This window comes from Monodelphis domestica, chromosome 2 (assembly GCF_027887165.1).
Source record: "Monodelphis domestica isolate mMonDom1 chromosome 2, mMonDom1.pri, whole genome shotgun sequence".
In the NCBI taxonomy this organism is placed as follows: domain Eukaryota; kingdom Metazoa; phylum Chordata; class Mammalia; order Didelphimorphia; family Didelphidae; genus Monodelphis; species Monodelphis domestica.
In genome coordinates, this window is record NC_077228.1 from 110124916 (window position 1) to 110137321 (window position 12406).

Below are 12406 nucleotides of genomic sequence, written 5' to 3' on the forward strand. Positions count from 1 at the left end.
CTGAGGCACCTACCTGCCCCCGAATGTATATTATTGAGGGGAATATTTACATGGATGAGCTAACCGACCAAGAAGATTTTATTCAAGAAGACTAGGAATATAATGTTTCTCATTTTCATCTTTTTCTTTTCCAGTTCCACAGTTACCAAACAATTCAAGGCCTCATTACCTCTTACCTAAACTAAAAATAGCCTCCTAAGAGGCTTCATCCCTGCTTCCAAGCCTCCTCCTGCTGCCCATCCTGCCCAGAGCTTCCAGATTAGGCTTTCTAAAGCCCTTCAAGCCCGAGTCAAAGATTTCCAGCTGAATAGGACCGCAGACATTATCTACTTCTTCATAGGACTCCAATTCTGTTCTGCCTCGCCTGCTCAAAGTGACTTCTGCTGCCTGTGGGATATAGTTCAGACTCCTTTGCCCAGTAATCTAATTCCTTCACAATCTGGTCCCATTCATTAATGAACGTTTACTGAATACTTCCCCATAAGTAGGGCATTTCTGCTCCCCCATGTGAACTTCCTACAAGAATAGGACAATTAAATTCAGTGGGTTCAGTCATTTTTCAGTCGTGTCTGATTCTTCATGACCCCATTTAGGGTGTTTTTGGCAAAGATACTGGAGTCTGCCATTTCTTTCTCTGGCTCATTTTACAGATGAGGAAACTGAGTCAAAAAGGATTAAGTGAGTTGTCCAGGATCACACAGCTAATAAGTGTCTGAGGTCAGACCTGAACTCAGGAAGAGGAATCTTCTTGACTCCAAGCCTGGCACTGTAACAACCGTTCTATGTAGCATTTGTAAAATGCCTACCATGTTCAAGGTACCTGGGAGACATAACAATGAAGTAGCCCCTATAGGTCCTATGCCTTTTATCATGATTTTGCAGATACTCTTTTTTTTTCATGCAAACAGGATTCAGTGACTTACTCAGGGTCATACAATTAGTAAATTGCTAAGGCTAGATTTGAACTCGAATCTTCTTGACTCTAAGCCCCATACTCTATCCATTGTACCACACTGCCCCCTTGCAGATACTCTTCATCATGTCTGAAATGCTCTTACCAACCCCATCTCCATCTGTACAAATTCTAACCAATCTTTAAGACATAGCTCGAGCCTTCTATTCCTTAAAGCTTTCTCAGACCACTGCAGCCCACAATAATCTTCCTATGTTTGTCATATTAGTGGAGCACCAGGTCCTGAGTGTGGATCACCTGATTTTGAAATCCGCCTTAGACTCTTAATAGCTATATGATCTTAAGCAAATCACTTACTGTCTGTCTCAGTTACCTTATCTGTAAAATGGGGCTAGTACAAGGACATAATTAAACCCAGTGGAATTGCGAGTGGGTTCCGAGGGGGGGGGGAAGAACAGGAATCATGTAACCATGGAAAAATATTCTAAATTAATTAATTAAATAAGAATTTTCAATTAAAAATGGGGATAGTAATAGAACCCAACTCCAGGGTTTTTTAGAAGAACCAAATAGAAATTTTTGTAAAGCAATTTGCAAACCTTAAAAAACTATATAAATGTTTTTGTTGTTCAGTCATGTCTGACTCAGTGACCCCATTTGGGGCAAAGATGCTGGAGTGGTTTGCCATTTTCTTAAAGGTCATCTTTTGTTGTTGTTCAGTCATCTCAGTTATGGCTGACTCTGTGACCCCATCTGGGGTTTTCTTGGCAAAGATAATGGAGTGGGTTTTGCCATTTCCTTCTCAGGCTCATTTTATGCATGAGGAAACTGAGGCAAACAGGATTAAACCACTTGCCCAGGGTCACACAGCTAGTAAGTGTTTGAGGGCAGATTTGAACTCAGGAAGAGGTGTCTTCTTGACTCCAGGCCTTCCTGATTGTAGATGGTGATGCTCTAGTCACTGTTCCATCCAGCTGCCCCATATAAATGCTAACTATTAGTCCTCCTCCTCCTCCTCCTCACCTGATTCTTTGCATATGCTGTCCTGCATGTTTAATTAACTATATACCTGTAGACATCTATATGTCTATGTATGTATATACAAGGTGTCTCAAAAGTCTTAGTGCAGGTTTAAGTTCTTAAACATGAAAACTCAGTCAATTAGCATTTATTAAGTCCCTACTATATGCCATGTACTATGATAAGCACCAGGGATATGATAGGTAAAAAACAGTACCTTCTTCAGAGAAGTTCCCAGTCTAATGGAGGAGGCAATATGCAAACAACTATGTAGTCAGTCAGTCAACTAGCATTTAACAAACACCTACTATGTGCTTTAAAACTTAAAACACTTTAAAAAGTTTTAAACCTGCAGTAAGAATTTTGGTGAGAGAGAGAGACAAGGAAACAGAAGGAGAGAGAGGTGGGAAGTTGGGAAGGAGAGAGGGGGGGGGAGGAAGAGGGAGAGACAGAGACAGAGACAGAGACAGAGACAGAGACAGAGACAGAGACAGAGACAGAGCCAGTATGGTATATTAGAGAGCTAGAAAGCTGACTTCTGATCCAGGAAGCCTCATTCAAGTGCCCCTTCTGACAACCTACTGACTATGTGATCCTATTCAGGTCAAGATCTCTCAGGGCTCTCATTAACTCTCTAAGACTATAAGTTGCTAAGTAGGTGCCAAACTACTTTATCAGAAGGCATTTCATCAGTTAGAAAAAGCTTTACCACTGAAACTGGACTCAGACCTCGTCCCTTTCTTCTCCACTAGCTGAGGGAGGCAAATGTTCTAGTATAAATAGTACAGAAGGGACAGCTAGGTAGCAGAATGGTTAGAGAACCAAACCTGGAGTTGGGAGGTTCTGGGTTCTAATTTGACTTCAAACACTTTCTAACTGTATGATCTTGGGCAAGTCCCTTAATCTAAATGGCCTATCCCTTACTGCTCTTCCACCTTACAACTGATATTTAGCATGAATTCTAATACAGAAAGTGAGGGGGTTTTTTTCACCCTCATCTTCTTTCTTAGAATCAATACTGTGTGTTGGTTCCAAGGCAGAAGAGCAGTAAGGTCTAGGCAATGGGAGTTAAGTGACTTGTCTAGGGTCACACAGCTAGGAAGTATTTGAGGTCAGATTTGAACCCAGGGAACTCCCATCTCTAGGCCTGGCTCTCAATCAACTAAGCCACCCAGCTACCCCCAAGGTAAGGGTTAAAAAAATAGTATAGCCATTGGAGTCAGTGAACATTCTTTCCAACCCTGCCATATCATCTACTACATTTGTGATCTGGGACAAATCTTTTCTCCTTTCTGAATGTGGGTGCCAGGACCTTGGGACGATGGGGAACTGCTAGAGAAGAAAGGCACCGGTATTGCCTCTTTTGCAGAAAGATTTTTCTGCCACCATTATATGGGGGCTGCAGCGACTGCAATTCACTGTGAGATTTTTAGAAGTTTCAGGAAATAACCCACAGACTGATGTTTGAAGTCTGGAGGTTTGGTCTCGTGCCCTGAGGAAGCATGGAGCCACATGGATGAAGAAAGTCTATGTTCATATGAGAATAGAGGGTGGATGGGAAGGTGGTGGTTGCAATCAACATGCATTTCAAGGTCCACGGAACAGAGGGGTCAAGTGCCCCGAGGGTCATGGGGTTTGTCAGGGAGTCTTTTTCCTTGCTGGGACTTCATGCCGTAGGTACAGATAGATCACAAAGTTCTGTCACCAGTAAAGCAGCTCCCCCATTTCCTCTAACTTCTACCCAACCTATGCCACTATGGAGTAAACAATGTTGAAAAAGCTGGATGATCATATTTTATCTAGTACAATTTATAACTCCAAGTACTTTTTTTTTAATGCTCAACTTCTGTCTTAGCATTGATACTGACTATTGATTCCAAGGCAGGAGAGAGGTAAGGGGTAGGCAAAAGGGGTTAAGTGACTTGCCCAGGGTCACATAGCTGGGAAGTATCTGAGGCCACATTCCTAAGACTTCCCATCTCTAGGCATGACTCTATCCCCTGAGCTACCTAGCTGCCCCACTAAATATTTTTTAATTTTTAATTAATTAATTAATTTTTATTTATTTAGAATGTTTTCCATCATTACATGATTAATGATTTCTACACCCCCCCATCCCATTCTTTCCTTCCCCCTCCCTCCTGGAGCTGACAAGCAGTTCCACTGGGTTATACATGTATCATTGTTCAAAAATCTATTTCCTTGTTATTCATATTTGCAATAGAGTGATCTTTTAACATCAAAACCCTAATCATATCCCTATCAAACTACATGATCAATCATATGTTTTTCTTCTACATTTCTGCTCCCACAGTTCTTCCTCTGGATGTGGACAGTGTTCTTTCTCATTAGTCCCTCAGAATTGTCCTGGATCATCGCATTGCTGCTAGTAGAGAAGTCCATTACATTCGATTGTACCACAGTGTATCAGTCTCTGTACAATGTTCTCTTGGTTCTGCTCCTTTCGCTCTGCTTCAGTTCCTGGAGGTCATTCCAGTTCACATGGAATTCCTGCAGTTTGTCATTCCTTACAGTACAATAGTATTCCATCACCAACATATACCACAATTTGTTCAGCCATTCCCCAATTGAAGGGCATCCCCTCATTTTCCAATTTTTGCGACCACAAAGAACACAGCTGTGAATGCTCTTGTACGAGTCTTTTACCTTATTATCTCTTTGGGGTACAAACCCAGCAGTGGTATGGCTGGATCAAAGGGCAGACGGTCTTTTAGCGCCCTTTGGACATAGTTCCAAATTGCCCTCCAGAATGGTTGGATCAATTCACAACTCCACCAGCAATGCATTAATGTCCTGACTTTGCCACATCCCCTCCAGCATTTATCATTTTCCTTTGCTGCCATATTGGTCATTCTGCTAGGGGTAAGGTGGTACCTCAAAGTTGTTTTAATTTGCATTTCTCTAATCAGGAGGGATTTAGAACACACTAAGTATTTTCAATGGCTATCTCCATGCCTAGATTTCTCTCTCTCCTCATTTCTGCCTCCTTCCTCCCTGGCTTCCATTTTGTCCCAGATAAAACTCTGTCTTCTATAAAAAGCCTTCTTCAATCCCCCTAAATGCTAATGCTTTCCCTCTGAGGTTACTTCCAATTTCTCCTGACTGAATCTTGTTGGTACACAGTTGTCTGCATGTTATCTCCTCCAACAGGCTGTGAGCTCCTTAGGACAGACTATTTTTTGGTCATTTTTTGTATCCCTAGTGCTTAACCCAGTGCCTGGCACTTAGTAGGCGCTAAATAAAGGCTTTTTGAAAACCTGATTATTTGAATCACTGCTGAACTTGCCCCTCCAGGTTTCTATTTTAGAATAAGGTTGTCCTTTCACTCGGTTTCTTCAACTATACAAAAACCAAGAGGATTACTCTAAATCATCCCTTAAATCCTTGCACCCTTTGGGATTCCAGGAGCTATGGAAGCTCATTGAGGACAAACACAGTTTCTTACACTTCCACACCTGAACCTCAAAAACCCATAGCAATAAGCACTGAGCCCAAAGTAAATACACAGTAGATATGTTAAATGATAAAACATGACCGGGTGTATGAAAGTCACCCAATCCTGCAGCCATGACCTGAATAACCTTCCTAATGCACAATGCATTGCTTTGACCAGGATAGTGTACTTTGAAGCCTCTAGTGATTCCCCACTGCCTACGGAATGAAGCTTGGACTCTTGACCTTGGCATCCCGAAGAGTTCCAGGCAGGTTCTGTCCCTAGAGTAGCGCTGGGTCGGGGAAGGCCATCCAAGCCCTGCTGAGTAGCAAGGCAGACACTGTGGGTATACAGGGGCAGACCAAAGACCTGAGTGTGACATAGTCCCTGGCATAGGGTCAGGGTGAATGTCTCCCTCTCGTAGGGGAGAACCATCCAGCTTTTGGAGCTCCCATCTTGGAAGGATGCTCAAAGGTTGGTTCCAAGTGCCATTCGGACTCCCTCTTCTCTCTGCCAGTGGGGCCCTCCTGCCCTCTAGTGGTCGCATAGAGGCTAAGCACCCGCATTCTGGACAAGAGACAGCCAGGAGGGAGCTGGGAGGTCCTTGCCCAGCTCTTAGGTGGATGATTCACCCCAGGTCATGAGATGTTCTCTATCCCTCCATTCTCGATGGCGTCTCTCTTCTTTTGGACTCTGACTACCTGAATTCCACTGGTTTCCCGACTGTGTCATCTCTCCAAACCCAATGGGCAGCCTGACCCCTCCCTGTGGCTATCTCCTTATTTTATTTGGGACAATGGGTAGCCTGAATGTCCCTGGCTCTGTTCCTCAATGAGTTTGAGATCTGAATTAAAAGCATCGAGGTAGTGATAGAGCTCTGGGTTTGGAGTCAGGAAGGCTGGAATTCAAATCTCGTTCCAAGTATTTACTAGCTGTATGAACCTGGGCAAATCACTTCATATTTGTTAGCTTCAGTTTCCTCAAGAATAAAGTGGAGATAATAATAACATGTACCTTTTAGGGTAATTGCAAGAATAAGTGAGATGGGGGAAGCTGGGTGACTCAGTGGGTTGAGAGCCAGGCCTAGAAATCAGAGGTCCTAGGGTCAAATCTGGCCTCATCTACTTGCTAGCTGGGTGACCCTGGGCAAGTCACTTAACCGCCATTGCCTAGCCCTTATCACTCTTTTGCTTTGGAACCAATATATAGTAATGATTCTAAGATGGAAGGTAAGGGTTGAAAAAAAAGAATCAATGAGATAATAATATATTATTACTTAGTATAGTGTCTGGCACCTAGCAGGTACTTAATAAATGTTTATTTCCTTCTTATTTTTATAGAACTCCCATAATATTCATGCCTCCTTACTGCCTCTCTTGAGATTATCTCGACATATAGCAAGCACTTAATAAATAATTTTTCATTCATTCTTCATTCAGTCTTTCTCTGCCTTTCCTGATTCTTTATTCTTCCCTGCTTTCTCAATGTAGAAATAAGCACATTTATGGTTTAGTCCTTAGGCCAATGATGGTGAACCTTTTAGAGACTGAGTGCCCAAATGGCAACCCTCACACTGCAAGTGAGCCCTCTGCCTTACCCCAGACAGGGGAGAAAGGAAGTGTTCCCACTGAACTGCTGAGCAGAGGGGAGGGTGATGTGAGAAATGTTCTCAGGTGCTCATTGAGAGGGGGAAAGAGGAAGCCCCCTCCAGAAAGCTCTGGCACTCTGCTATAGGTTCTCCAAATGGTCTTAGACCCTTGGTCTTCTTTGGAGAATTTATCCACACTCAAGCATCATCTCTCTCTGTGAGTGAATCCCAAAGCTCTATCATCATTCCTGCCCTCTCTCTTAAGCTATCAATCAATATTTATTAAGAATCTACTATGTGCCAGGCAGTGTACTAAGCCATGGGGATCCACCTCCCAAAAAGGCAAAAGACACTCCCTGCCCTCAAGGAACTTACAATCTAATGAGGGGAAATGACATGCAAATAAATATATACAAAGCAAGCTAGATACAGGAGAAATAGGAAATAATTAACAGAGGAAAGGCATTGGAATAAAGACCTATCTGCTCCAACTGCCCAAATGACATCAAACTTGTCCAGTGGTTCTTCCATCCAAAGTTAGAGAACTGAACTCACCAGCTTTTCCCCAGACCTGCATCCCAACACTTTATCTAAACTCTACCCAACCTTCCAGGCCCAAATCATACCCACGTAAAACCACCCTTATCTCTCCAGGCTGAGCAACACTCTTTCCTCAACTATGGCGTTTCCTTTCTGTTTGGTTCTTCACCACATCATATACTTCCTAGAATTGCCATCTATCTTTTATGCACATAAGAGGCAGCTGTGGTTTGGGGGAAGAGTCGTGTCAGAAAACACCATTTTCCAAGACCTGGCTCAGTCACTTATCTCCTAGCTATAAAATGAAGGGAGTGAATTAGGTGTTCTCTGAGGCTCCTTCAAGGGTTCACAGTCTGATTCTGTGATGCCACATCAGTTAAAAAATGAGGACTTCATGGTCTTTGGTGAGGGAAGTATCTTGTAGACCCATAAGATGCTACATAGGTAAGCTAATATTCTAAATCCTATTCCCCCAACAAGATTGTATGGACCTGGAGGCCAGGGCCACTGTGTACATCTATATGTATATATGTGTATATGCCTTATGTTTTATATATTTGGGGGCAAATCCCACTTAAGCTCTGGATGGATGACCTCAAACAAGCTAAATAGCCACTCAAGGCCTGAATTTCCTCATTTGTAAAATGAAGATAATATATTGGTGCTGCCTGTTTCCCTTTGTTATTCAGATCAAACTATATACGTGCATATATATAATATATATCTGTATATATACAAATACAGTGGAGAGAGAGAGAAGGAGACAGAGAGAGAGAAGGAGACAGAGAGGAGAGAGAGAAGGAGAGAGGGGGGAGGGGAGGAGAGAGAAAAGAGAGAGAGGAGAGAGGGGGGGAGAGGGAGGAAGAGAGAGAAGAGAGAGAGGGGGAGAGGGAGGAAGAGAGAGAGACGAGAGAGAGAAGGAGAGAGGAGAGAGAGAGAAGGAGACAGAGAGAGAGGAGAGAGAGAGGAGAGAGAGGATAGAGAGGGGAGAGAGAGAAGGAGAGAGAGGAGAGAGAGAGGAGAGAGAGAAGGAGAGAGAGAGAAGGAGACAGCAAGAGAGGAGAGAGGAGAGAGAGAAGGAGAGAGAAAAGGAGAGAGAAAAGGAGACAGAGAGAGAGGAGAGAGAGAGGAGAGAGAGAAGGAGAGAGAGGAGAGAGAGGGGAGAGAGAGAAGGAGAGAGAGAAGGAGACAGAGAGGAGAGAGAGAAGGAGAGAGAGGAGAGAGAGAAGGAGAGAGAGGAGAGAGAGGAGAAAGAGAGAAGGAGACAGCAAGAGAGGAGAGAGAGAAGGAGAGAGAGGAGAGAGGAGAGAGAGAAAGAGACAGAGAGAGGAGAGAGAGAGAAGGAGAGAGAGGAGAGAGAGAAGGAGAGAGAGGAGAAAGAGAGGAGACAGCAAGAGAGGAGAGAGAGGAGAGAGATAAGGAGAGAGAAAAGGAGAGAGAGAGAAGAGAGGGGGAGGGGAGGATAGAGAGAAGAGAGAGGGGGAGAGGGAGGGAGAGAAAGATATTTAGACACATGTCCAAGTCTGTATCTCCAGAGCCTACCAAATGTCTTGTACATAGCAGATGCTTAATGATGAGATTGATCAAAAATAGTCTCGTAGGGCAAATTCAAAGTGTCTTGACTCTCAATGGTCAGTAGGTGGCAGCATATGTCCACCTGCCTATGACTGGAGCAGTATGGTGGAAGGGGCTTGGGTTGGGGGAATGGCCAACTGTACTTCTTCAAGGTCATTCATCAAATTAAGCAACAATTAGGCAGTTCCCCAGTTTGAGTCCCATCCCTAAGCCCAGGCAGGACTTCTGAGCCTTATGCCTATATATCTTTAATATAATATAGTCTATCATATGTAATAGACTACTAATAGACTGGCCACTATGAATTCTTTGGCCGTGGCAACTCTTAATGGAGGAAAACAGAGATGATACCCCCCAAATACCTGAAAGAAAATTGAGGCAGAGTTATCAAAAGAGGACAAAAAGGACTCACAAACTCATTTCTCATACCCAAAAGTTCTGAATCTGGTCTCAGAAGATGGGGGGTGAGGAGGGGCAATTTCCATGGCTTGGTTACTTTCTAGATGTATGATCTTAGACAAGCCACTTAACCACTACAGGCTTAAATTTTATCATTTGCAAAATGGGGACAATAATCTGGGACTACCTACTTTCTTGCGTTAATAGGATTAAACAATGTGTTGAAAAGTGTTCTTATGAGGCAGCTAGGTGGCACTGTAGTGAGAGTGTTAGTCAGGAAGACCTGAGTTCAAATCCAGTCTCAAGCTACTTACTAAATACACAATCCTAGGTGAGACACTTTTTCTTCAATTGTAAAATGGGGGTAATAATAGCATCTACTTTTTTTAAACCTTTAAATCCTAGTAATGATTCTGTAAATCAGAAAGGCAGGGGCTAGGCAAAGAGGATTATTGGTTCCAAGGCAAAAGAGTGGTAAGGACTAAGCAATGGGGGTTAAGCAACTTGCCCAGGGTCATACAAGCTAGGAAGCATCTGAGGCCATATTTGAACCCAGAACCTCCCATCTGATGCTTTATCTACTGTGCCACCTACCTGATCCCAATGGCATCTACTTTCTAGGGTTGTTAAGAGGATCAAAATAGATAATAATTGTAAAGTACTTAACATGGTTTCTGACATGTAGTCGGTGCTATATAAATATTAGCTATTCATATTTTTAAGTGAGATAGTATTTTCAAAACACTTAACTTAGGTGCCTGACACATAGTAGGTATTTAATAAATTTAATAAATGCTTCCTCCTTCCCCCTTTCTCCTTTGTAAAATAGAAAGCATTATAGAAATATAAGCTAAAATCTGGCCTCAGACACTTCTGAGCTATGTGACCCTGGGTAAGCCACTTAACCCCAATTGCCTAGTCCTTGCTGCCAGTCTGTCTTAGAATTGATACTAAAACAGAAGGTAAAGGTTAAAAAATATACAAACCATTAGTATAATTATGCATTCTCATCCATTGATATAATCCAGATTTTAATTTTAATCAAATAACCAGCATATGCCAGGTACCATACTGAGTAATGGAGATAAAAAGATAAAAAGTGGGGACAGCTGGGTAGCTCAGTGGATTGAGAGCCAGACCTAGAGATGGGAGGTCCTGGGTTCAAATCTGGCCTCAGATACTTCCTAGCTGGGTGACCCTGGGCAAGTCACCTAACCCCCATTGCCTAGCCCTTACCATTCTTCTGCCTTGGAACCAATACACAATATTGATTCTGAGATGGAAGGTAAGAGTTTAAAAAATAAGTAAATTAAAAAAAAATTTTTAAGATAAAAAGTGAGATGATCCCTGTCCTTGACCCTCTATCCGAGGGAAACAACATGAACAGATATAGGTAGAGATGAAATGAATATTAGGTTCTTAGTGAGGAATATATTAGCAGCTGGGAAGGATCATGTAGAAGGTGATGCTTGCATTGAACTTTGGAAGGAATTGGGTTAGTCCCAGAATGATAGATAGGACTTGGAGAGGCTGAGTCACTGGGAATTTTACTGTGGTGGGAACTCCCTCCTCCCTATGATTTTGAGTGCTAAGCTATTTATAGTTAAGACTATAACATAGATCTTACAGTCTTAGAAAGTTGCCCAAGGCTTCAAGATTTGCCCTTGGTCAAAAACTCTTAAGTATCAGAGGCAGGATTTGAATCCAAGTCTTCCAGACTTCAAAGCTAGCCTCTATGTCATGCTACCTTTTGCACCATTATCCATAAGAAGGCAAAAAGACCAAGTTCAGGGGCTCTTAACCTTTTTTTTTTTAAATGTTTTCAACCATTTTGGCTGGGAAGTGAAACCTATGGGCTTTTTCTCAGAATAATGTTTTTGGTTTCTGAATTTTTTATTTTAATTTTTCCATATTACATGTCAATACAATTTTTAATATTTGCTTTCTGATATTTTGCAATTCATGTTCTCTCTCTCCCCCCTCCAGCCCTCCCCCAAGAAGGCAGATAATATGATATAGTTTGTACAAATATTATCATATGATCATATAATATTATCATGTAATACATGTTTCACCATGTTGTGAAATAAGGCACACATTATTTACACCAGAAAAAAATTCATGGAAGAAATAAAGTGAAGAATGGTATGTTTAAATCTGCATTCAGACTCCATCTATGTTCCTTCTCTGATGGTTGATATCCTTTTCAGAATAATGTTTTTAATGTGCAAATATATAAGACAACAAAGGAAACCACTTATATTGAAACATAACTATCCAAATGCAATGTTTAAAAAAGAATAATAGCTAGCACTTATATGATGCTAAAAAGTTTATAAAATGCTTTACAAATATTATCTCATTTTATCCTTGCTATAGACTGGGGATGTAGGTGTTATTGTTATCTCCATTTTACAGATGAGGAAACTGAGGTAGACAGAGATGAAGTGACATGCCCAGGGTCTTACAACTGGTGAATAGATATCTAAAGCTAGTTTTGAAACTCAGGTTTTCCTGACCCAAGGTCCAGCCTCCTATCCATTGAGCCACCTACCTGTTTTTTTTTTTAATTTAAAATAAAGCAAACAAGGTCACAGACCCCATGTGAAGAATCCTGACCTTTATAAGAAAGAGCGCTATCCACATCCAGAGAAAGAACTGTGGGAGTAGAAACACAGAAGAAAAATGTGTGATTGATCACATAGGCTGAGCTGATGGGGATATGATTGAGGATGTTGACTTTAAATGATGGCTCTATTGCAGATATTAATAATATGGAAATAGGGGGCAGCTGGGTAGCTCAGTGGATTGAGAGCCAGGCCTAGAGACGGGAGGTCCTAGGTTCAAATCTGGCCTCAGACACTTCCCAGCTGTGTGACCCTGGGCAAGTCACTTGACCCCCATTGCCTAGCCCTTA

At 42.1% G+C, this 12406-nt stretch overlaps 1 long non-coding RNA gene across 2 annotated transcripts in view; it reads left to right on the plus strand.

Annotated features, from left to right (window-relative positions):
- LOC103097950 (uncharacterized) overlaps positions 1-1265 on the plus strand; it is an 81145-nt gene extending 79880 nt beyond the window's left edge. The window contains exon 5 of one of the 2 annotated variants that reach the window (XR_001627852.2): positions 135-1265. This is a non-coding gene — a long non-coding RNA (uncharacterized LOC103097950). The remainder of the gene's footprint in view (positions 1-134) is intronic. The other variant, XR_461595.3, reaches the window with a different exon arrangement.
- The last annotated feature ends 11141 nt before the right edge of the window (positions 1266-12406 follow it).